The sequence below is a fragment of the Aethalodelphis obliquidens genome, unplaced genomic scaffold (assembly GCF_003676395.1).
Source record: "Aethalodelphis obliquidens isolate GAN/ISIS:26980383/991018 unplaced genomic scaffold, ASM367639v1 scaffold45, whole genome shotgun sequence".
Classification (NCBI taxonomy): Eukaryota; Metazoa; Chordata; class Mammalia; order Artiodactyla; family Delphinidae; genus Aethalodelphis; species Aethalodelphis obliquidens.
The window spans coordinates 9704930-9714454 of record NW_020837989.1 but is presented as its reverse complement, the minus strand read 5'-3'; positions in this window follow the sequence as shown (position 1 = coordinate 9714454).

The window sequence follows — 9525 nt, the reverse complement described above, 5'->3', positions numbered from 1 at the left end:
GTGTGCACAGCATCAAAGACCCAACACAGCCAAAAGTAAAGTAAAACTGAAAATAAATAAATTTATTTTAAAAATAGAAAGGGTGTGAGAAAATATTTGAAGAGATTACAGTCGAAAACTCCCCTGACATGGGAAAGAAAATAGTCAATCAAGTCCAGGAAGCACAGAGAGTCCCATACAGGACACATCCAAGGAGAAACACACCAAGACACATATTAATCAAACTATCAAAAATTAAATACAAAGAAAAATATTAAAAGCAGCAACGGAAAAGCAACAAATAACCTACAAGGGAATCTCCATAAGGTTGACAGCTGATCTTTCAGCAGAAACTCTACAAGCCAGAAGGGAGTGGCAGGACACATTTAAACTGATGAAAGAGAAAAACCTACAACCAAGATTACTCTACCCAGCAAGGATCTCACTCAGGTTCGATGGAGAAATTAAAAGCTTTACAGACAAGCAAAAGCTAAGAGAATTCAGCACCACTAAACCAGCTTTACAACAAATGTTAAGGGAACTTCTCTAGGTGGGAAACACAAGAAAAGGAAAAGACCTACAAAAACGCCCTGAAAACAATTAAGAAAATGGTAATAGAACATACACATCGAGAATTACCTTAAATGTAAATGGATTAAATGCTCCAACCAAAAGACACAGACTGTCTGAATGGATACAAAAACAAGACCAATATATATGCTGTTGACAAGAGACCCACTTCAAAGCAAGGACACATATAGACTGAAAGTGAGGGGATGGAAAAAGATTTTCCATGGAATGGAAATTGAAAGAAAGCTGGAGTAGCAATACTCATATCAGACAAAATAGACTTTAAAATAAAGACATACAAGAGACAAAGAAGGACACTACATAATGATAAAGGAATCAATCCAAGAAGAAGATATAACAAGTGTAAATATTTATGCACCCAACATAGGAGCACCTCAATACATAAGGCAAATGCTAATAGCCATGAAAGGGGAAATCAACACTAATACAATCATAGTAGGGGACTTTAACATCCCAGTTTCACCAATGGACAGATCATCCAAAATGAAAATAAATAAGGAAACACAAGCTTTAAATGATACATTAAACAAGATGGACTTAATTGATATTTATACGACATACCATCCAAAACAACAGAATACACTTTCTTCTCAAGTGCTCATGGAACATTCTCCAGGATAGATCATATCTTCGGTCACAAATCAAGCCTTGGTAAATTTAAGAGAACTGAAATCATATCAAGTATCTTTTCTGACCACAATGCTATGAGACTACATATCAATTATAGGAAAAGAACTGTAAAAAATACAAACACATGGAGGCTAAACAATATACTACTTAATAACCAAGAGATCACTGAAGAAATCAAAGAGGAAATCACAAAATACCTAAAAACAAATGACAATGAAAACATGATGACCCAAAACCTATGGGATGCAGCAAAAGTAGTTCTAAGAGGGAAGTTTATAGCACTACAATCCTACCGTAAGAAACAAGAAACATCTCAAATAAACAACCTAACCTTACATCTAAAGCAATTAGAGAAAGAAGAACAAAAAAACCCCAAAGTTAGCAGAAGGAAAGAAATCATAAAGATCAGATCAGAAATAAATGAAAAGGAAATGAAGGAAACGATAGCAAAGATCAATAAAACTAAAAGTTGGTTCTTTGAGAAGATAAACAAAATTGATAAACCATTAGCCAGACTCATCAAGAAAAAATGGGAGAAGACTCAAATCAACAGAATTAGAAATGAAAAAGGGGAAGTAACAACTGACACTGCAGAAGTACAAAGGATCATGACAGATTACTACAAGCAACTCTATGCCAATAAAATGGACAACCTGGAAAAAATGGACAAATTCTTAGCAAAGCACAACTTTGTGAGACTGAACCAGGAAGAAATAGAAAATATAAACAGACCAATCACAAGTAATGAAATTGAAACTGCAATTTAAAATCTTCCAACAAACGAAAGCCTAGGACCAGATGGCTTCCCAGGTGAATTCTATCAAACATTTAGAGAAGAGCTAACACCTATCCTTCTCAAACTCTTCCAAAATACAGCAGAGGGTGGAACACTCCCAAACTCATTCTATGAGGCCACCATCACCCTGATACCAAAACCAGACAAAGATGTTACAAACAAAAAAGAATACTACACTCCAATATCACTGATGAACATAGATGCAAAAATCCTCAACAAAATACTAGCAAACAGAATCCAACAGCACATTAAAAGGATCATACACCATGATCAAGTGGGGTTTATTCCAGGAATGCAAGGATTCTTCAATATATGCAAATCAATCAATGTGATAGACCATATTAACAAACTGAAGGATAAAAACTATATGATCATCTCAATAGATGCAGAAAAAGCTTTTGACAAAATTCAACAACAATTTATGATAAAAACTCTCCAGAAAGTAGGCATAGAGGGAACCTACCTCAACATAATAAAAGCCGTATATGACAAACCCACAGCCAACATCATTTTCAATGGTGAAAAACTGAAACCATTTCCTCAGAGATCGAGAACAAGACAAGGATGCCCATTTTCACCACTATTATTCAACATAGTTTTGGAAGTTTTAGCCACAGCAATCAGAGAAGAAAAAGAGATAATAGGAATCCAAATTGGAAAAGAAGAAGTAAAGCTGTCACTGTCTGCAGATGACATGATACTATACATAGAGAATCCTAAAGATGCTACCAGAAAACTACTAGAGCTAATCAATGAATTTGGTAAAGTAGCAGGATACAAAATTAATGCACAGAAATCTCTTGCATTCCTATACACTCACAATTTAAAATCTTAAAGAGAAATTAAGGAAACACTCCCATTTACCACTGCAACAAAAAGAATAAAATACCTAGGAATAAACCTATCTAAGGAGACAAAGGACTTGTATGCAGAAAACTGTAAGACACTGATGAAAGAATTCGAAGACAATACATACAGATGGAGAGATATACCATGTTCTTGGATTGGAAGAATCAACCCTGTGAAAATGACTATACTACCCAAAGCAATCTACAGATTCAACATAATCCCTTATCAAACTACCAATGGCATTTTTCACAGAACTAAAACAAGAAATTTTACCATTTGTATGGAAACACAAAAGATGCCTAATAGCCAAAGCAATCTTGAGTAAGAAAAACAAAGCTGAAGGAATCAGGCTCCTTGACTTCATACTACAAAGCTACAGTAATCAAGACAGTGTGGTACCAGCACAAAAACAAATCTATAGATCAATGGAACAGGATAGAAAGCCAAGAGATAAATCCATGCACATACGGGAACCTTATCTTTGACAAAGGAGGCAAGAATATACAATGGAGAAGAGAGAGCCTCTTCAATAAGTGGTGCTGGGAAAACTGGGAAAACTGGACAACTACATGTAAAAGAATAAAATTAGAACACTTCCTAAAACCATACACAAAAATAAACTCAAAATGGATTAAAGACCTAAATGTAAGGTCACACTCTAAAACTGTTAGAGGAAAACATAGGCAGAACACTCTATGACATAAATCACAGCAAGATCCTTTTTGACCCACCTCCTAGAGAAATGGAAATAAAAACAAAAATAAACAAATGGGACCTAGTGAAACTTCAAAGCTTTTGCACAGCAAAGGAAACCATAAACAAGATGAAAAGACAACCCACAGAATGAAAATATTTGCAAACGAATCAACTGACAAAGGATTAATCTCTAAAATATACAAGCAGCTCATGCAGCTCAATATCAAAAAAAGAAACAACCCAATCCAAAAATGGGTGGAAGACCTAAGTAGACATTTCTCCAAAGAAGATATACAGATCACCAACAAACACATGAAAAGATGCTCAACATCACTAATCATTAGAGAACTGTAAATCAAAACTACAATGAGGTACCACCTCACACTGGTCAGAACGGCCATCATCAAAAGATCTACAAACAGTAAATGCTGGGAGGGTGTGGAGAAAAGGGAACCCTCTTGCACTGTTGGTGGGAATGTGAATTGGTACAGCCACTATGGACAACAGTATGGAGGTTCCTTAAAAAACTAAAAACTGAACTACCATATGACCCAGCAATCCCACTACTGGGCATATACCCTGAGAAAACCATAATTCAAAAAGAGACATGTACCACAATGTTCATTGCAGCTCTATTTACAATAGCCACGACATGGAAGCAACCTAAGTGCCCATCGACAGATGACTGGATAAAGAAGATGTGGCACATATATACAATGGAAGATTGCTCAGCCATAAAAAGAAACAAAATTGAGTTATTTGTAGTGAGGAGGACGGACCTAGAGTCTGTCATACAGAGTGAAGTAAGTCTGAAAGAGAAAAGCAAGTACCGTATGCTAACACATATATATGGAATCTAAAAAAAAAAGAAAAAGTGGTTCTGATGAACCTAGAGGCAGGATAGGAATAAAGACGCAGACGGAGAGAATGGACTTGAGGACATGTGGGGGCGGATGGGAAGCTGGGACGAAGTGAGAGATTAGCATTGACATATATCCACTATCAAATGTAAAATAGATAGCTAGTGGGAAGCAGCTGCATAGCACAGGGACATCAGCTCTGTGCTCTGTGACCACTTAGAGGAGTGGGATAGGGAGGATAGGAGGGAGACACAAGAGGGAGGGGATATGGGCATATATGTATACATATAGCTGGTTCACTTTGTTATACAGCAGAAACTAACACAACATTGTAAAGCAATTATACTCCAATAAAGATGTAAAAAAAAAAAGGAAATGGCTGCAGCTCAGAGGATGCAGATGAGCTAGCAATCGGGTTGACCTGGCGCAGTATGAAGAATGGCCCTGCAGCCCAGCCGCATCAACTTGGAATCCAACTAAGGGACATTGGTAGAAACTGTGATCAAAGACACATGATGGTTTCAGGGAATGTGAAAAGAACAGAACAACAATCAGCAATGAACAATGTATACAAGCGCCTATAAGGAGCATACCCCTGAGACCTTAATTTACTCAGCAATCCTATTTCTGGGATTCTTACTTTGAGCTATATGAGGTTTATGTTAAGTGTTCAGCATAGATGCTGGCCCCCAAGTGTGGGCTTCTATTATTATTATTTGCTTGATATGGCTAGATAATAAAGTATATATTAGAAGGTGGTAAAACATGAGGCTGAAAAGGTAAATGGCCAGAGATCAGGTCACAAAAGGTCTTAGAGACTATATTAGGGAGTTCAGACTTTCTCCAAAGAGTTGGGAATGCACTGAAGGATATTAAGCAGTGTATTTACCACCTCTGTTAAATGTGATATACAACAAATAGCTCACTACTTTCACTCAAATATAAAATGATTGACATGAAGCTGAAATACATTCAGTGGATTTTTCAGTTCTCTCCAGTGTGACAATACATACTCTGACTGCAATCTTTAGAATCTGCCTTTACAGCATATGTCCCAGGGGAGAAATGAAATTCAGGTTCCATATGCTCTTCCCAAACAATGACACTGCTTCTGAACTTTGCATACTGATGGCTGTTCTAAGATAGCATCGGCAGAAGACAAGGACAAAGAGACCTCACAGGAAAAATGACATCTTTCCATACCTGAACTACAACTTCGTTAGTAGACACCAGAAGTGAATCAAAGGGTGTATTAGTTCTGCTTTCTGCTCTCTGAAAACAACAGCTTACAAAGACAGAACAGGGCAAGAAGTGGGTGGTGGGACAGAAGGAAGCTGCATTTTGCTGACAGAAACAGCTTCTGGGTAAGGTTTAACCCACAAATACTACATGATTCCAAGAAGATGGTGGAGGAAATATTTTCTAACCCTTGGTAGGAAAAAGGTCTCAGTACTTTTGCCTCAGTTTCTCTCATTATTTCTAGGTGATAGCACAAAAATAAGTTGAAATGAAATGTCTTTGTGAGATAATCTCCCTCACAGTTCTTAAACTTCCTAGTCCCAGAACCACAAAGGGCACAGGGAACTAACACTGAGTGAGCATCTGCTAACCTGCTATCTGCTGGGTATTTTCCTTACATCAAACTCAGAAGATTGTCCAGTCTTTTTCTATTTGTCTCTTCCCTGCACTGCCCACACCATTCACCCCACACACAACCATCTGTCATTATCTCCCCAAGGCAGAACAATTTTGAAAATTGTCAATGGCCAGATAGTTGCACAATGAATATCTTTTGCTTTGTTCCTGTTGCCCCAGGTCTAGAATTCTGCAATGACCTCCTGATTCCCCAGTTGGGATGCACTCCAATTGATGACTAACACGTTAAGCAACTCACCTTAAAAAAACCCCACTGCTGAAGATATTGGAAATGACATAAATCCAACCGGAAGAGCAAGAGATTAGACAGGGCCTCTGCAAAGGAAGCACCAGAACCTCATATTCTGTCCCTTTTGCTCCAGAGTAACTGCAGGTGAAACTACTAGGAGGCGTCTAGGGAAGTCAATATAATGTTTGAACTTATTAAAATCTTTGAGAAGGTTTCTCCCTTTGTCTCTCTTTCAGATGGGTCATGGCTGGGTACTCTGTAGCAAATAAAATTTCCTAATGTTCTTCTGGATAAAATGGTCTCTGTGTTCTTCTAAATCACCCAGGACCACAAGAGGCCGTGACCATTGAAGGGTTTGTTTTTGACACCCTAATACACTGTACAAATATTAGTAATTATTATTCAGGTAAGAGTTATTACTTAAGACATACTTCAGGAATGTGGTGTGACAGAAGCTGATAATTACCCATCATCACTTCTTCCTTAATAATAGAAACCTGATCTTGTTGGTGGCATCAATGTGCACTGATACAAAACTACTTTATCCAGCATCACATTATGAAAAGGGTAGCCAGGTAAGCAAGTATGGGATAAGGCTTTCAGGAGGGCTGCTAAATTAGGTAGGAGGCTCTTTTGCATTTTTCCCATTCTTCCTTCCTCCTGCCTGGAATATAGACTTGATGTCTGGAGCTGCAGTGGCCATCTTGCACCTTAAAATTGGAAGTCACATGCTAATGATGATAGAACAAAAAGATAGAAGCTTAGGGCACAGATTGTGTCATAGAACAACTGTAATAACTATAAAAAGTCAGCCACCAGACTGCCTATATATGAGAGAAAAATAAACCTCCATCTTGTTAAACCATGTTATTTCAGGTTTCTGTTACTAGCCCCCAAATACAGTTCCTAACTGATTCATCTTCTGTATGGTAAAATAAGAAAGACACAGCAAAAATTATTTAATCAAGATGTTAACAAAAGAGAGCATTTTAAAACTGTCTAGTTTTCAGAGCATGGTGCATTAATGGGGAGGGAATTACTAGATGGAAGCCATGGGATAACTGCGATGTCCAAGCCGGGTAGTGGAGGGGGGTGTTCTTGTAAGAGAAAGCTGTAAGAATCCAGCAGATTTCACCTGTAGCTTTCAGACACTTTGCCCTTTATGGCGATTATAAGCCTGGATTATTTATCAACACTGAATTTGCCTCGTCTACAGGAGAAATGACTGATCCTTAGAAAGCGTTTCCCATATGGGACCTGGGGGACTTCTGAATCTATTTAATGAAAAATGAAATGATACAGTATAACAAGTTCAAATTCATTCAAGTCAACATCAATGCCAGTTCCTCAGAAGAGGCAGGAAAAGAGACAGCAGAGAGGAAGGTAATAAAAGCTCTTGGCTCTGCTTTCCTAATTACCCCTAATCCGCTAAAACATCTTACAAATGCTAATTAATTAAGCCCCCTATCCAGGAAGAGGCCACAGTATATGGACTGTGACAAAACAGGGTGGGATGGAAATGGACATCTAGCTAAGCAGGCAGTGTTTGAAGTCCTATAGGTCAACTAAGGCAGAGAGAAGCACTACTAGCAATGTAAGAACAGGAAGGTACAGAGGACTTCTAGAAATCAGCATGTATAAAACCATGGACCATCTCTTCTTCACCCTATCCTCCATCCATTCATTTCACCTTCCACCTCATAGTGGAACAATTGTATTGCACCCTAATCTCAGAATTGCTCATCTTCTGGAAACCTTCTGAGTTTCACCTTTGTCCTCTTTCAACCACCATTAGCACATGCACTTATCAGAAATTATCATCTCATGGTACTGTCCTATTTTCATGCTTTGCAAATTGTGTTCTTCTGAATCATACTGCAAAAGAAATTTGAATCAGCCACAATGCTTTTGGCTGCAAATAAAAGAAAACTCAAACTGTAAAAGAAATTTGTTGTTTCTGGTTCATTTAACTGAGGAGTTCAAAGGTAGGTCAGCTTCAGGTACTGATTTAAGATTGGGGCTCCTGTTCCCTTTCTCTGCAGTTCTCTTGGTGTTATCTGCTCTGTCTGCTCTTTCCTCTGACTGATTTCTAGTATAGTAACAAAATGCTACAGCAGTTCTTAGTGACACCACTATATATTACAGCATCTGAAGAAAGAGAGAGACTCTTCTCCCAGATGTAACACAAATGCCCTGAGCTTCGTCCCTAAAGGACCAAATTAGGTTAGGCACCCACTCTTGAAAAATGTTCATTCTGGCCCAAGAAATGGTATATGAGTCAGCTTAGGCTAAGTTGTGCCGTGGTAACAAATAACCCTAAGACCTCAACGACTTACAAAGCAATAAAAGGTTTGTTTCTCATTCAGCTTGCATATTGGCAGTTATGGAACAGCTGAGACTTCATCCATGTCCTCTTCATTCTGGGACTAAGACTGAAGGAGCAGCCCATTTCTAGAACATATTACTCTTGTGGGAGAGGGAAGAGTGATGGCAGAACCACATGCCGCCCCTTAAAACTTCCACCTGGAAGTGGCACATGAAAGTACCACCCACATTTTATGGGGCAAAGAAAATCATTGCCTAAGTGTGTTGTCAGTGGGATGGGAGTAAGATCTTTTGGTCGGATCATCGGTAGTTGGGATGAGCTTGATATACTTTGAACATAGCATAATCTACTGCAAATTCTATGTGCTGACTGGGATAAATTGGGTTGTTCATCCCTGAACCTTACCAGGTAAGGGAGAGAGGATTATACTTTTGGGCTTATATCAATCAAAGCCTACCCTCTAAGTGGGAATGGAATCAGTCAATCTAGACCACATGGTCTTCATTTCACTTACCAATAGATAAGGCAGATTGGAGGCTCTTTGTACAGATGAGAAAACTGAAGCTTATAGCAATTTTACTTCTTTAAGAATACATAGCCAGAATTCAAGCCATGTCACCTACGTTGATATTCAGTCCTTTCCATTGTACTAAAGACTTTGAATTTGGTACTACTGTTTCTAAAAACAACTTTCTTACCTAATTTATTCATTTTATTAACAAATGTAACAAACATTGGCAGGAATCATTGGCAGGAATTCACTATTCTTCCCATACAGTCACCATCTATAAAATAATTCATAGGTTCTAAATTTGAAAACTCCATAATTTGGAGACAAAGTCAAAAAGAACACACTTCATCTAGGAAAACAAGCATCCTCAAACAATGCAGTTCAGAATATACATTATACAAC